This window comes from Cyanistes caeruleus, chromosome 7 (genome assembly GCF_971803275.1).
Source record: "Cyanistes caeruleus chromosome 7, bCyaCae1.hap1.1, whole genome shotgun sequence".
In the NCBI taxonomy this organism is placed as follows: domain Eukaryota; kingdom Metazoa; phylum Chordata; class Aves; order Passeriformes; family Paridae; genus Cyanistes; species Cyanistes caeruleus.
Window position 1 is genome coordinate 22,709,896 of NC_141707.1, and position 16,048 is coordinate 22,725,943.

The 16,048-nt window shown below is 37.1% G+C and overlaps 1 protein-coding gene and 1 long non-coding RNA gene across 22 annotated transcripts in view; one reads left to right on the forward strand and one right to left on the reverse strand.

Moving 5' to 3' along the window:
• Positions 1-16,048, forward strand: part of LOC111932129 (uncharacterized) — a 291,751-nt gene that overhangs the window by 34,216 nt on the left and 241,487 nt on the right. For all 5 annotated transcript variants that reach the window (XR_015288964.1, XR_015288965.1, XR_015288966.1 and 2 more), the window contains exon 2: positions 8,481-8,576. This is a non-coding gene — a long non-coding RNA (uncharacterized LOC111932129). The remainder of the gene's footprint in view (positions 1-8,480; positions 8,577-16,048) is intronic.
• B3GALT1 (beta-1,3-galactosyltransferase 1) overlaps positions 1-16,048 on the reverse strand; it is a 174,999-nt gene that overhangs the window by 21,829 nt on the left and 137,122 nt on the right. For 2 of the 17 annotated variants that reach the window (XR_015288963.1, XR_015288959.1), the window contains one exon: positions 5,053-5,194. The exons of 11 other annotated variants lie outside the window; for them this stretch is intronic. The gene's annotated coding sequence lies outside the window, so the exon portion shown is untranslated. Of the gene's footprint in view, positions 1-5,052; positions 5,195-9,664; positions 13,172-16,048 lie in introns of those variants that run through there. 4 more of the 17 variants (XR_015288962.1, XR_015288956.1, XR_015288961.1 and 1 more) reach the window with 4 other exon arrangements.

Sequence of the window (16,048 nt, forward strand, 5' to 3'; positions counted from 1 at the left end):
TTTTCTGTTACAGCAAAGACTTTGCCTGAGGGTTTTTCTGAACAATGTTGTATTTTGTATCTTACCCAGCGCACAAGAAAAGACCTTCAGGGAGCAAACCCAGCCCAGGTTCAGCATCTATTGCTGAAGTCACCTGAAGTCACAGCTTGCATGCAGCTTGGAGTGCAGTGCTTTCTTGATGCCTAAGAGAGGGGTTTTGGCCAAGATTATGGTTGTCTTTCCTCTTACTTTTGTGAGGTTATTGCAGTCTGCCTGGGCCTCCCAGTGTCAATAGCATTTACACAAACCCTGTTGTCAGCTGTCACTTGAGGAGAGGTTCTTTGTTTTTGCTGCTCATTCATTCTCTCTGCTCTGGGTTTATGTGCACATACAGCTTCCAGTTACAATTTTGTTTTCTAAATTTATAAATGAGTGTCAAGCTTCTTGTACTACTGCTGTTGCTGTCATCTCTCTTTCATCTCTAGTGAGATGGGTCTTGTGACATTTGCAAGCTTTTTGTTGCTTAGTCTCCTTGCTGAAGGATGCTCAAGACAGTATTAAATGAAATGGCTCCATATTGTGTTTCTAGTATGTTTTTTTCTTCCTCTAGTTTGTCTGTTTTTTGGGGGTTTTTTTAAAGTATTTTGAATAGAGCCTAGATTTGTTTGATAGATACAGTTGGAAAAAATAAAGTTGTTTACTGTGAACCCTGTCTTTCCCCATGGCAGCCTAGTTAACTACTGATGAGCAGCTACGGCTATAGATTCCAGACATGAGAAATCCAGAATGTGTTCTGAGGAAAGGCTGATTTTCCAAGGATGATTTAGAAGTCCTGGTGTTGCCTGGTTTTCTATCTCTGATGTCTATAATTGGCCTGGGCAACGCATGGTTGTTTGTATCTCATGCCATGCACGGCTTTATTTCTCTGGTAAAGGTTAACTGTTTAACTGATTAATTATCCAAAGCAAACTGACTAGATTTAGTAGTGGCAGCTCTTGGATTTTGAGAAGATGCAGGACATTGACTTTTTAAATGTAGCATCTGGCTTTTCCTATTTTATCATGTGATAACATTTAAAGAGCTTCTGGAATTTTAAATACCAGATGGGAATTTTTTATTCTCTGTATACTTTATTATGTCTAGTAAATACTGAAAGAATTACGTGGTGGCTGTCTCACAAATGTCCCAAATGACTGGGCATTTATTTCTGTTGCTACTTTTAGCATCCTCATTATCACCACTATGCCTTCACCACCCTAAGCCTTGTCTATGTCCAGCATATCTGCTTATTGCTTCTATAACATCTTTTTTAGGGGCAGGATGCTGCCTTCTTTTGTTGTCACAGGAGCTAAACTTAAGAGAAAATGGCAGATAGGAACTTGGCTGTGCCCAGATCAAGTTTCTAATGTTCTCAAGCATTTTAATATAAACACAATTACTGTAATTTCTGTTAGTATTTTTCCAGATTGAATTGAGGAAGACAGGCTTTTTATTGCTATATCCAGACACTTAAAATTAAAGACTCCTAATATATTCCTTAGCAGTGGTAAGCTCAGGAAGCATTCAAGGAGGATGAGAGTCATTGTAATGAGAATGAAGGTCTTGTCATCACTTATTTTACATTTCTCTTGGAAAAGTTATTTTTCTGGGAATGATTTTTCCTCCACTTTTCAAAATGGAATATCAATAAAACTTGGAAATTTAATGTAGATTTTGAAGATTTATATTTAAAAATTAAAATCAATTTAATTGGGCAATTCTGACCAAAACTGTCTTTTGTTTGGTTTCTTGATAAGAGAGTTTGGAGATAAAATGAACAGAACATTGCTTAAGTTGATGGATACAGTTTCAGATTTAGAATTCTTTTAAAACATCAAAATACCTCATTTTGCTCTTAAATGTTCTGATATCCAGCAATTATTTAAAAGTAGGGGGTCTTTCTTATTCAGAGACAGTTATAGTCTCTTTATCTTTATTAGACACAGCTCTCACTGGAATCATCATGAACTTTCCTTCTGTGACTAGTATGAGACTGACATTTTCAGGAGGCTCATGGTTATACTTCTGCTTTGCTGTATCTTCTGTTCCAGTCGTTTATTGTGGCAGACCTATTGTCTAGTTTATTTTTGTTCCAAAAATCTATTGATTCTTTTTTTTTTTTTTTTAAGAGAAAAGAAATAGAGAGGGGAAAAAAACCACAACTCTGTATCAAAGGAAATGAATATTTGTGTCTCAGGGATTACTTAATTTTAAAAGTTCCATGAAAAACTTCAGTAAAACAAAACCTGAGATAAACTCTCGGTTGACTGTGATGTATAAATATCTGTATTTTGGCCCAATCTGTTTCAAGCAAGTCCATTAACAAAAACCTAACGTATTTGACTATTACATTGGTATAAAACAGCAATCAAATGAACTAGATGCTGAGTGTATTTAAAGTGTAATTTCTCCTTCCAGTAGGTCATACGGTGAAATAATTTTTCCAGAGATCCCTCTCCCTGCCTTCTAACAACATTCTGGTTCTTGCTACTGTTGAAAGTTCTTACAGAAGAGAATGTGAGAATACAGCTTCATCTAACATCATAATTTCATATAAGAAGAGTTTGGAAAAGAAATTTCTCAATACTCTTGGGTACAAATCATGTGTTTAAAAGATACTTTTTAATGATACATTGAAGTTTTCTGTGTAGGATACCCTCAGTGTTCCAAGGATAAAAATTAATTGGTTGTCTGTCAAGCTTATCCCACAGGACCTAATCATCTCCATTTTTTGCTAATACTACGTTCTTCTCCAAAGGTGCTTTTTCTTTCAATTTTAATAAATGATTACCATAATTCATTTAAACGTGGAGATTTGTTTGCAAGCTGCCCTTAGGCTGAAGTCTGTGGCTTCTTTTTCAGGCCTCACTGGTGTTGCATACCTAAAATCACGTCTGTTCTTTTGTCTGCTATGTAATATCATCTCACAAACAGTGCTACCTCTCTCTACAAACTTAGGCTTACTTAGAAAATACACTAATTAGTTTCCATTATCCTTCTACTTTGCATATTTCCCTCTCTACTTATAGTTTGAAGTAATTTGCTTTGCTGGGCTTTGGTTTTTTTCATTGTGCTGTAGGCTTTTAAGTTTGGGGATATAACTTAATAGGATCTGGTTTAATAAGATGCCGGCAGGTAGTACAGGACATAAATAGTTGAAATAATTCTTCATAAAAGCTTTAAATGCAAGTATATCTCCAGTACTTACTGTAAAGCATTTTATTTCAAATTTTCTATTTTGATCTAAAAGTTCCCTTTGTATTAGATTCTTGCTTATCCAGCCTTGTGAAGTTAAGCACTGAAAGTTCTGCTGCTGCCAGGGGATCAAGGGGAGAAGTCACCAGCTAAAAGTCTGACTGAATAGTTTTAATTGCTATGTGTGACTAATTTGCCACATAGGACAGGTGTAATAGGACATTTATTCAATGTTCCCTAGCTTTCAGGTATCCCTGTCATGTCTAAGCAAGGTGCCGACATTGCTGTCATCATGTTTTGGGTTAGAATCTCAAACTTAAGCTAGTTTGAAACAAACAATTCTGTGATTGAAGACAAAAGAAGTTCTATCCTCTCCAGAACATTAATGACAGACCTGATAACATTTTCCATCCTAGAAATGAGGTTAAGCACGTTGAAAGCCAAGGCATATCAACAGAAGCAAAATTGAGGTTTTCAGAGCAGACTATCCAATCATCTCACATAGCAAGTGAATCACTGCACAGTGATTTTATAATGTGGAATGTTTTGAGTGCTATAGCAAACTTCATATCATCCTGAAGCATAAGCCACAATAGGTCTGCTATAGAAATGACCCTATTAGGGACAGCTGAACAAGTGACAAATCTGCACACAGATTGCCAAATGAGGTAGTACAAATTCTGTGGGTAGCTGTGCTGTTTAAACCTTTCAGTTTTGTGAAATACACATGAGGATGCTCATGTTGTTATTCCAGGCACAGATTACATCCAATCACTTCAGGATTGAAAGCTTGTCTGGGAAAACATCAGAAAACGTAATTTATCATGCATTTGCTGTACTGGTTGAATTGACACATATTTCCTCCTACAGTCTTCTGGATCACTTTTTAAAATTTGGTCATGAATTTGGGTAGAGCAGTGCCAAGCTATTCTACACTCTTCCCACAGTTGTGCTGGTGATGTTTGCTATCTTTGTCAAAGGGGGATAGAACAATATTTATTTTTCCCAAATTGGAAAATAAAGACCCACTTTAACAAATTACAACCTGTTTTTATACCTCAAACCAATCAGTTCTATGCTGGAGCAAAATTCAGTGACCAGTCCTCACCAAACATCCCAGGCCACTAAGCCACTGGATGCTTGGCTTTTTTAAACCTTCTGATAAAGAAACAATGATATTTCAGCATACATTATTTAAATCCAGGCTTGAGATGTAACTTCTCATGTTTTTAAAGTTTTCATATTTTTGAAATCTTCCTCTTCATGGCCAGGTAATTTTGTAGAATAGAGTGAAAGGATATGGCTGTATAGTTACTTGTTTTTACTTTCTAACTTGCCAGCAAAAAAATGTCACTGCTTTTAGGATATAAAACTGTGCTGCAAAATTGGAGACTTGTGGAAGCTGTGGCATCTGTTTCTCAGACAGATCTGGACTTCTGTTTCTACTTTGTGGCCAGCCACAACCATGTGGCTCCAGCACAGATGATGGACAGGGAAAGCTTAACATTTGCCAGAAAAATACTGTTTTGGTTTAGCCAGTTTGAGGTTGTGCCTGCAAGCTGACTTGTCCTTACTGTGACCTGCTTTATTCCTCCCACTTCTGTCTAAGGAAAATGGGTTTAAATTCTGCATATGTTATCTAAAGCACTTTGAATGTTTGTTTCACATTATCTTTGGAGCCTTACTGGAGCTGTTTTTAATCCTTTGCAAACATGGTTTAATAGAAAGCACAGGGAAGAGAACAAAGTAATCCAATCTCCATGAGGATTTGCATCAGTGATGTAGGATAGGCAAAGGACACATCCCCCAAAGCTGCAGAACCCCAGTTACATGACTTGCCTTGTGCATGCTGAAGCAGCAGGAGCTGTCAGGTCTGCAGCTGCCCTCTACATCACTGCTGTTGGCTTGCAAGGCAGAAGTTCTCTTTGCTTTGAGCCCCTCCTAAAGTTTGATTCCCAAAGGGATCTTCACCCTGCAGTGTCTGAGAGACATGGTGGGTGGATCAGCTGCTTCCTTGCTTCTCCTCACTCTCAGGCTGTGCCCATGTTTGAAAGCACCAGTAAATAGATGTCTGTGTGGGGAAGGCAGAGGGATGTTCCCTTTAAGTGTCTTCCAGTTTTCCCATCACTGAAGGCTGACAGAGACTTCATTATTTATAATTACTGTAATTTTCCGTTGTTGAGCTACAATGCAAAATGCCTATGTGGGTATTTTTATACATTTATACTATTGTCTGGCAGTTGGGGATTTTGTAAAGATGTAACTTGTGAATTCTGGGTGATTTTATGAAGCCATTGTATCATGAATGCTGTGGGATGCATGTGACCCATGATAAGCTTTTGAGGCAGAACAGGGCAGAGGGCTGGGTGAAGAGGAGGTGAGGTGGCTGCTCTTCAGAATGTGGGTATGGGGATGTGAAAATTCAACCTCTAAGAATTGTCTGAAGAGCCTGGAGCAGTTATATCCAGTCACTGGAGTTGCAACAAGCAATTGTATTCATTATTTAGTATTCTAATGTTTGAATTATATTCTTACAATATTTGAATGAATATTTTAACTTGAAACACTGTTTTATTGGTTAATTATATAGCATGCCTTTATGTGTTCTCTCTACACAGAAAATATTTCCAAAAAATGTCATAAGATTTCCAGTCCCTGATTTAAATTAAACAGGAGAACCTTAATGTGCTGTAGCCATCTTTTAACCTTGCAGCATAGCACTTTGGTAGTGTTAATATTTTTTGTGAACTTGATAGTTTAGATCAGTACCAAATTAAAATGCTAACAAATGAAAAACATTAAAGCAGAACTCAGTAACACATCATGTGTTACAGCTTCTCCTTTGATGAAATTATCTTCTTGTTCTAATGTAGCAGGGTCAGCTTTACCTCTCACTCCAGAATGTCATCACATTGTAAATAGCACATACAGCATTCTGTAAACATACTGTAATTGCACTTAGACTTGACTCGTTCTCATGCTCCATGTTTCACTGAAATCAATGAGGTTATGTGGATCAGTGAGAGCAAAATGTACTCCTTTCATTTAGACTAAAATGGCAAATTACAGCTGTGAATGCTTCTGGGAACATAGTGAAAGTCACAATAAATTTTAAATATAATTTATCCATTGATCTGAAACAGGAAACTTTGAGTGCTCAGGAAAGTTGAGTGCTCAGGAAAATTGGAGTGACTAGAGTTGAATTTTGGTCCTGTTTCTTCATTGCATTTTCACCACCTCATTACAGCTCACTACAGAAATTGAGATCTGGTATTCCTTCTTACAAAAGAGGAAAGCAGCTTTTGTCTTGTGACAAAAATAAACATGTTGGACTCACTCTTTACCAGAAACAATTAAAAAAAAAAATAATTGAAGGGAATAAAATTATTTTTGTAAGATTGTTTCTTTTTGAACACAGATATGTACTGAAATTAGCAACATTTCATAATAAAATACCAGAACAGTGACTTTATCTTCATTATGATCATGAATCATCATTATTTTAAATCTGAATGAAAAGGGGTTGTGATTTGCACAAGTCAGTACATGCTCATCCGCATCAGATGTGCAACCAAGACTTGGCTGTTTCCTATCTCAGCTTTTCCTGGTCATACTATGGTATTTTCTGCTGTGACACATTGAATAAAATGGAAGATTATATCCTCAGATTCTAACACCCAATCTAAGTGTGAAAAATCACTGACATGTAAGTTTTAAAGACCAGATTGTAGGATATCTACTAGCTGTTTTTATCTGGAAGTACAGAGCACTAGCAGCGTTTGTGATTTATCAGGCTCTGCAAAGAACACTACAACACTTGTCTGTCCTAGGTGAGAGCTGGTTCTTGGGCCGCTGCTGAATTTTCAGATTAGTGGGATAGATGCTGCATCCTCTGTGGGGACAGTGAGGTCAATGTCCTGATGATCAAGGAGTCGTGCAAGGAGGATTTTGTGTAAATCCAGAAATCTGGCAAGTGTGGTTTAAGGTACAGCTTATGGTAAACTGAACTGAGATATGAAGATGAATTGGTGATGTGTCAAAAGTTACAGGGATTAATGTTGATTCTCAGTAGAAAGGCATGATTATCTGCTTTTCTTTATGTGTTTAGCTTTATGTAGAAAAAATAAATCTAGTTCTAAATATCAGTGTAATACTTCTGCAGTAGTGAATATTGTGCATAGAGAAAGCTGGAGAGATCAACTGCACTGACTCACCTCTAGGTAAGTAACCACTATTAACACCACAGGACCTTGCAGGGAGTGGCTGGGTGGGTAACACTGACCCAGTTCTGCATTGTGTGAAAGTGGAACATGGTGTCCTTTGGGTCCAGTTGCTTTCTGCTGCACTCTCAGAAGCTGTGTGGAGCCTTCTGAATGCATGCTAGGGAACTATAGTTTTATATGGGCAACTTAATTCCTTTTAAAAATTCGTAGAACAAATAAATGCCCCAAGCTATGGCTCTATTTTTCACCTCATAGAGACTAAAGGTAGGCTGGTTAAATGCATGAAAGGAAAATGTAGCTTTTTCTTGTAGCTTGGCCACAAGAAAAATAAGTTCTCTAATTGATTGGGTCAAGAGGACCTCAGGGACCCCTGCTTGGATGAAAACAGAATGTCATTTACATCAGAGATAGAAAATCTGATCTAACACAGCTTAAAAATATCATAACCCTCAGAGGTTGAAGTTAAAACTAAATTTAGAGGTAAATGTGAATAGCTTAAGCTGTGGAGGGCCAAACTTTGTATGCTCTAAGGCCATATTAATTCCCAAGCTGATAGACAGGCCAAACCACTTTAGTTATACTTTCCATGAAGAGCAGTTTTCTTAGGAAACTACTAAATGACACCAGAATCTCTCACTGCCTCTTCTAGCTGATCCCTCTACTTAGCTGCCAAATCGGGCAGGCAGATAGGTAAAGTCAGGATCCAGAACTGATTTGTTGGCAGTTTTTAGTTGAAATGAATATGAATTGGTGAGGACAGGTGAAGCAACAACAATAAAACCAGTCACATCTTCCTATACAATAGAGATTGAGGAAATCATGGTTTAAAGTTACAGTGTTCAGGGAATGCTCTTGCATTCTTTCAGCTGATGTTGCTGAGGAAACTGAACAATATATTCTTTGTACACTAAGAGCAACCTGGAGTATTGTTGATAATATAAGTAAAAATCTAAAATCAGTTACTATGCCCATAATACCAAGTATTAAAGCCTTTTATGTCTCTCCTTCCCATACTAATGTTTATCTTTTTCCCCAAATGTTCAGGTTCAAGCCCCCAGTAGGAGCCTCCTGGCAAGCAGAAACTGATGCAGCTCTTGCAGATGCTCGTAAACATCTAGTGTTGGTCATGGGCTGTGGCAGGTGAGCAGGGTGGTTACGTGTGCTGAGTTATAGTCTCCACTACTGATCTCGTGGGAGGACAACAGGCGTCCTGGAACAAATGGGTGCAAACAGCTTCTGTGTTCCCAAGAGAGGGGGCAGAGACACAGAGCCCACCCAGGGGTGGTGTAGCTGCAGGGAAGCCCTGGCAGCCTGGGGCTCTGTCTAAGAGGTGAGGAGTGCTTTGCACAGCAGAGATCAGAAATGCCAGGGAGGGAAGCAGCAGCTACACTGATTCCAGCTCGTGGGTTGCTATAGCAGTAAAGGATTAGCTTGCTCATATTAATTATCCACACATTGTGTGGGACAATTTAAGTCACAAAACCTATGGGTAATTGCTTATATAACATACTTATATGTCTATGTACCTATAGAGCTCTCTGTAAGTATATAAATACTGATGGTTTGCTATGGCTGAGTGATGTGACCCTTTATTTTGAACTTTGAAATGAATTTTTTTTTCCCTAACTAGGATATTAATGATCCCGCAGGAAATTCTTCCTTTTCAGAAAGTCTGTGATTTTTAAAACAGTTTTCTCTGAATTAATTGGCAGAAACTGATCTTGACCTCATTTTCCAGACCTTGAAAAAAATTAAACTGAAGCAGTTGACAGCTACATAAAAATGACAGCTTTGCACAATAATTTATTAGTTATTTTTTCCTGCTTGGAGATGACTGTCCTTGTACATGAGGATTATTAATATTTTTCTGTTATCTGCATTTTCTATTTAGTCATTATAAGTGTGCTGTTAGTGTTCTATACATTGCTCTAGTCACATAAAACTTACTTTGTTTTTGTGAAGCTGTTAATTATTTTTCTACACAAGTTTTTAGTGGGCCTTCAGGAAAGAATGGTTCTGGTTTTGATTTATTTTGAAGTATGATTCCTGGGGGCTGGATCCAATAATACAATCCATTTGTCTTAAGCACTGCAAAGGCTCATGGCAAAGCTCTAAAAATCAATTTTTTGAGAGACAGAGAGAAGATGTATAGCTGTACAGAAGTTATAGTAGTCCAGAACTGTGAGGTGTATTCTTTTTTTTTTAACCAGTCTTTAAATGTTTATAAATTTGTTTTTTCAATAATATTACAATCAAATATTTAAGTCTCAGAATATAGATCCTGTAGGCAGAAAAAAATGGACATCATTTATAAAAGCAAATAAGATATATTAATGAATTAAAAATAAAATCCCATTAAACCACACTGATTAGGGTGTGAGAGCTCTCCTACAGAATTGGACATAAAACCAGAACTGGAATGTGGCATTAACTAGAAATAATTTAATGTTGTGGTTCCATTCTGACAAAATACAAAGTATGAGTGGCGTGGCTGTCAAAAAGTGAACTTGGAAGCAAATTCTGGGATAATTTGAAAGGCTGGTGGCACAGCACACATACAGAGGTGGGGATAGGGGGAAGGAAATATTTTAGTCTTGATGGTGTTGCCTTGAATTCGGGTGTCTTCTCAGTGTGGAGAAGCTCTCAGTGAAAGCTCAGCTGGTGGCTGGGACAGAGCAACCTCTGCATCCTCCTCAGGGTGTGTGAGAGGTGAGGCCCTGTGTGCCCATCTGCTGGAGCTCTGCCCATCTCCTGTCACCTCTCTGGGGCCTCCCATGCCACTGCCAGGGAGGAGGAAGATGCTGGCCCCTTCTTGGGGCCAAATGCTTGTGCACAAGTGGCCTTCCTTGGTCAGCAGCATAGCGTGAGGCCTATCTCACAGGGTTAAATCAAATTATAGGGGTTTATAAAGTAAGTCACTTTGTGAAATGGTTTCCAAATTTGTGATGCAAGTTTGAGAATGAAGGTTCTGGGTCCTTTGAGTTATTCAGCCCTTTCTGCAGGGAGAGGCGTGGTGTGAGACAGGTTGATTGTAGATTTGAATAAGGCCTGACTGTAATAATTCTGAAAAACAAATGGTGAGAGTGTTATGGATAATGTTATGCAAAACAGAATGAGGGAACTGAAGTATGATTCTGACTTGCAATACAGTAGGGGATATACCAAAAGATCCAAAAGATTATGTTTTGCTTTGCTGCTGTGGGGCAAACACTGGATGTTCAATATGTGTATTGGTAATATAACATAAATCCTTAAAATGTTAATATTGGAGTGGATTTGTTTGAATAGAATAGAGATATGTTCAGTTCCTTGGAAGACTTCGCAATATTCATTTATAACAAAGCTGAAAAATAATTTAAGTAGACTTCTTATTAAACATGGGAGACCTAATCCAGGCTTCAAAATGTATTTGCATGGTTTGAGGGAACTTCTGGGACCAAAAGATGGTGAAAAAGAGGCTTAAAAGTAAAGAATTATACGGTTGTGAGACTTTAAAAAGACACTGAATTTAATCCTGTAAATCCTGTAGGAGTTACAAGACCAGACTTCAGCTGATAACATTTTTTGTTGCCCCATTAAAGTAACTCTTGTGTATTTATGGAGGAGATATGAAGGTTTATGTTTTCAAATTGCATTCCTATATAAAAAAAATAATCTCTGAATGAAAGTCTGTGATGAGGGATTTACCAAAATAAAGATTATATGGTACTGCTGTCTTGCCCTTCTTGCAGAGCTGCCCAGGGCTGAGGACAAGGACTGGACAGAGGAAGGGAGGGGAAAAATCAGATTAATTTGATAAATGATAAAAATCAGCAAAGAATCCCTCCTTCAGTTGGGGATGGGATTTGCACTTGACTAATGCCTCAAGAGGCCTGTTACCATCTCACTTGGAGCCATGGGACACAATGATCACCGACATCCTACTTTTCAAAACACCTTTCATGTCCTCAGGCCCCAGTTCAAATGGAAAAATCTGAAGCATCAGTCTGAAAGAGTCTGAAAGAATGACTGTTATACTATCAGATATATAGATCACAATTAGGAAGCCAAGAACAAATGCAACTGTTTCCTGGCAATGAGGCATGAGATTAAAGTCTGATGTCCAAATGTAAGAATACAATTAGCAAGTGACTTAAGTTTGTGGTGCCAAATCAAAATACTCCTATTTCAGTTGCATATTCCAGCACTGTGTAGGTTCCTCTCCTTGTAAACTACAGAAGAATTTTTTGTGACTAGTTAATTGTGTATCTGGAATAACATATAAACATGGCATCATAAAGAAATGGCATACGAGAAGTAGTGTAAAGTGGTGCTTTCTTCCACTTCATGTTTTCCACACTGAATGCTGTACACCAGGGCCTTTTAGTGATACAAGTTATTATGGATGTTGACTGCAGTTTCATAGCTTCTGTTAAGTTTGAGGATAAGCCAATTCAGTAGTTACACATTGGGTAGGAGAAGCATGCTTTTGAGAGGATGCTCGCAGTATCAGACTGCAGCATTTTGCAATGGTAACCAGTTCTCCACAGTCTAATGGTGCTTTGGACATTCCTGTAAAGTTTTTCCTAAACCTAAAGAAAATAGAGGGGAAATAGTACTGTTCCTTTGTGATATGTTCCTTGAGGAGTGAATCTATGAAACTTAGATTACCTTATGAAAGGAATGTGGTCGTGTTAAAGACTTGAGAGATTTTGGTGGGGGAAAGATGAAGGTTATAGACTAATTTAGATAGAAGCTTATTTCACAGGTCATTTATTTGGATGATTGGGATTTTACAAAAGGAGTCTGGGGAAATACATTAATTTCTTTGAAGTGACTAAAGTGTATGGTTTTATGAGCTCACTTTATTGGGTAATACACCTTTCTGATTTCCTTATAACAGCTCCCCAGAATGTATTTATAATTTACAGGATCATGCCTAAGCTCAGTATCTAAACATGCATGTTCATTCCCTGCATGTAATAATAAATGATAAAGGAAGAAGCTGTAGGGATTAGAAACCTCTTCTTTGATGACCAAGAATAAATCCAGCTGATGGAAGATAACTGAATTCACACATCTGTTTATCCTCACAGAAACACTGGGCATAGATAATGAGACACATATACACGTAGAGAGGGGAAAATAGAGGACATATGCTGGCCTTTCAAACAATGTAGAGAATGTGCATTTAAATATACTTTCATGTAGGTCTGAAAAATTGACCTAAACACCAAATAAAAAAAAAGTCAACCAGATGTGACCCTGTATGCTTTGTAAACCCTACTGAATAACTGCTTTTATTCCTTTGCACACAGTGCCTTGCTAAATATGATTATGGAGATCTTAAATCCACATTGGTTTAGGGTAATGCGAAAAGAGCTCTGTTTAAAATCAGTAAATACATCCCATGGTAATAGAACCTACGTCATCTAAGCATGGCCTTGTGATTTTTATTATCATGGTTGCCTTCATCCTAGATTTGTATAATTAAAATGTTTCTAATTACTAGCTTATTAGAAGGGGCTTTGAACGAAGAAGTTGAGAAATTTGGATAAGAAAATAGAACAATTTCATGCTTTCATTGTTCTTTATTCTTAGTGATGCTTGGTTCTTCCTCACAAGCTATCACCGTTTGTGGTCACTTTGCTTTGTTGTAAGGCTCTGTTCGCATCTTGTCATGACATCTGCTCGCAGTCTGTGTTATGGGTTTCACTACAGTGTCATTTTTCCTGATGCTGTCAAAGTCTCTTCTTCTAAAAAATACAATTCAGAAGGCAACAAATATAAGAGTTAGTGATCATAGTCTTTTATGTGAGGTTTTCTTTGCTATATTTTCTGGGTTTATACCATGAAACAAAACTTCATTAGAGAGCATGTAGTTACTGGGACCTCTCCTGACACTGCTGTTTTACAGTATTGCTGCAAAAATTTACAGTGAATGAGAACCTCCTGAAAGTATTCAGTGTCAGTATTAGTTACCACAGTACCCCTGGCTCTGTAAAGCTGCCAGAGACTAAGCTTCATTTTCCTTTTCTGTTTCTTTTCTGCTGCAATTGCATTTTCTGAAATTAAGACTACCCAACTTTTAGGGAAAATGTAAGATTTAGTTCTTCCACTCTTCCTGTTATAATTTAGGGAAATATACTCAAGAGGCTGAGAAAGTGATTCAGGTAAGGTGTCAGATAGAAATGAAAACCGAAAATTTTGGCTCTGAATTCATGGATAAGATTGCCAATCCTTATAGATAGACCCTATTCTATTGGCTTGTACTGTTCACTATGGCTTATGAAAAAGCATAATACAGAGAATGACCTGATTATTTTTTTTACCCTTTTTCCTTCTATATAACTGGTACTTCATTCTTTCAAACCCATTCTGCTTAAACTTCAACTTTCAAAATTCCCAGTAAATATTTTTTTTCTGCCGATTAATGTACAAAAAGTAGATTGAGTTTGTCTTTGGCTATAAACTACATGAACCCTTGTCTATACAGAAAAATTAATAAACTTCTCTGTAAAAGGAGGAGGGATTAAAATAAAAGATAGGGAAAGGAGCACAAAGTCATAGGGAAGGGAGAGGACAGACTTCTTGATTTAACCATCCAAAGTATGGAAGGTTTTGCAATATTCTTTGTTCCAGAGATTCAGTTCATTGTTCCAAAATGCCTGGTGCTGTAATATCTATGGTGGAGTTAATTTCCTTAATTTCCTAAGATTTCTGCTGTTTCTTGAGATGCAGGGAAAAAAAAAATCAAAGCATTTTAGAATTTATATTTTCTCCATTTATTGAATAAATCATTCTGACAGGAGAGGAAATATCTATCTCCCTGCTGTGGATATAAAAGATACAATCATCTTTCTGCTGAACCTCTAGATCTCATGCATGTTATTGTAATAGACTTTGTTACTGCTGAGACATGGAATAAAGCTTTCACCAGAAGTATATTTTAAATGCACTGGTTTTTGAAGCCTAAAGTAAGTGTTAAAGTAATGAAATATTTTATATTCAGCTTTAACAATGGATGGTCATGGCAAAAAGGAAATATTGCTGCATTCAACCAGGTATTTTGTAATTCATATTACTTATGCTAGTCGGGGAGAATAAGAGATGCAGAGATAGCATAGCAATGTCTGTGATTTTCCTAGCATTTTGGTTTTTGGTCTTTGTAGAAACTAATGTGATTGTAATATTTTATTATTATTATTAATAATAATATTGTAAACTTTATTATTATTAATATTGCAACTTGTAATTGTTCTGTTAAATTGTGAAGCTCTGATCAATTTCAGCTTTGTTGTAACTTAGGGTCAGATTCCAAGCTTCGCATGAAGTGCACATCCTTCTGCTAAACTGGATGGGATCATCCTTGAGAAATCCTTAATGTCAAGGTAGTTTCTATAAATAGCAACAGTAGTTGTTCGAACAAATGGAAAATGTCTGCTATTCCCTGGAAGTTCACAGTAATTTTTCATTTATTGAGATGTTTTACCACTTCTTTAGAGAGGTGTGCTTCTATTCAGTCTGCCTGGTATCTAAAGGGTGTGTTATAAATGTTGTAAACAGTTATAAATGAACCTTTGGTTTAAGGAGAGACATTAGTCAGACTGAGAACTCACTCCCATTGGACCATCTGCTACATAAAATCAGAGCTGAATTAATGTAGACTTGAGTAGCTGGACTGGCAAAAGCATAATTTATGAAAAATAAAATATAAACATTTCATTTTATGAGACTCTTACAACTGAAAGTGCAGAGAATACTGGGAAATGACAGTGCCTGGAGGGGCTGGTACCTCATAAGGGCTGGAGATTCAATGCAGCCATCATTTGTATGACTTAGATTTTATTAAAATCAGCAGGCATTTTACCACTCATATTCACTACACTATCCCCTGTGGTATCAAAGCTCTCAGAAAAATACAGAGCATTTTTCAAATCTCACCATAAATTGTACATTTCTGTGAGCTTGTTGCAGCACATAGTTTCTTTAGAATTTCAGTCAGCCATAGCAAACCAAAGCATGTTATCAAACCTTTTGTCAAACGAGTATGCAGTGATGCACAAAGCATGTCCTTTAGATTCCAGATTGTTAGGAGGTTATGTAGGCTTACATGGACTAATATGAAAGTAAGCTCTTTCACATCTGTTCAGAAACTAATGTTACTGTTAAGTAACACTTCAGTATTCTTGTATGGTTTTTGCTGGAAGTGCCTTTCCTTCTGTTGCAGATATTTACAGTGCAGTCTTTGAGAACTGCAGCAACTGACTACTAGAAAGTGTGAAAAGAATTGTGTAGATCAGGTCTAGTAGGAAAAACACAGGTTACAGTACTAGAAGTAGTATGTTAAAGGAAGTAGAAGTTTAGAATTTGACTTGCAGTTTTTCCTGGAAATGTTTAATTTTAAAGACAAAAATTAAAAAGTAAAAGTCCATCAAGAAAGCCAAGGAAAACAAGGAAGAAGAGAGTCCTAAATGTTTAGGTACTGTGAGAGGCAAGCTGGTTTCTGTTACACAATGCATCAAATTTTAAAATTTCTTAAATAAATTATTCTATTCCAAGAACCTTGGAGGATTCTTCAGTCTCAGCTTTAATTGCAGTCCTGCCTTTGATACACAGGTAGATTCAGTAAA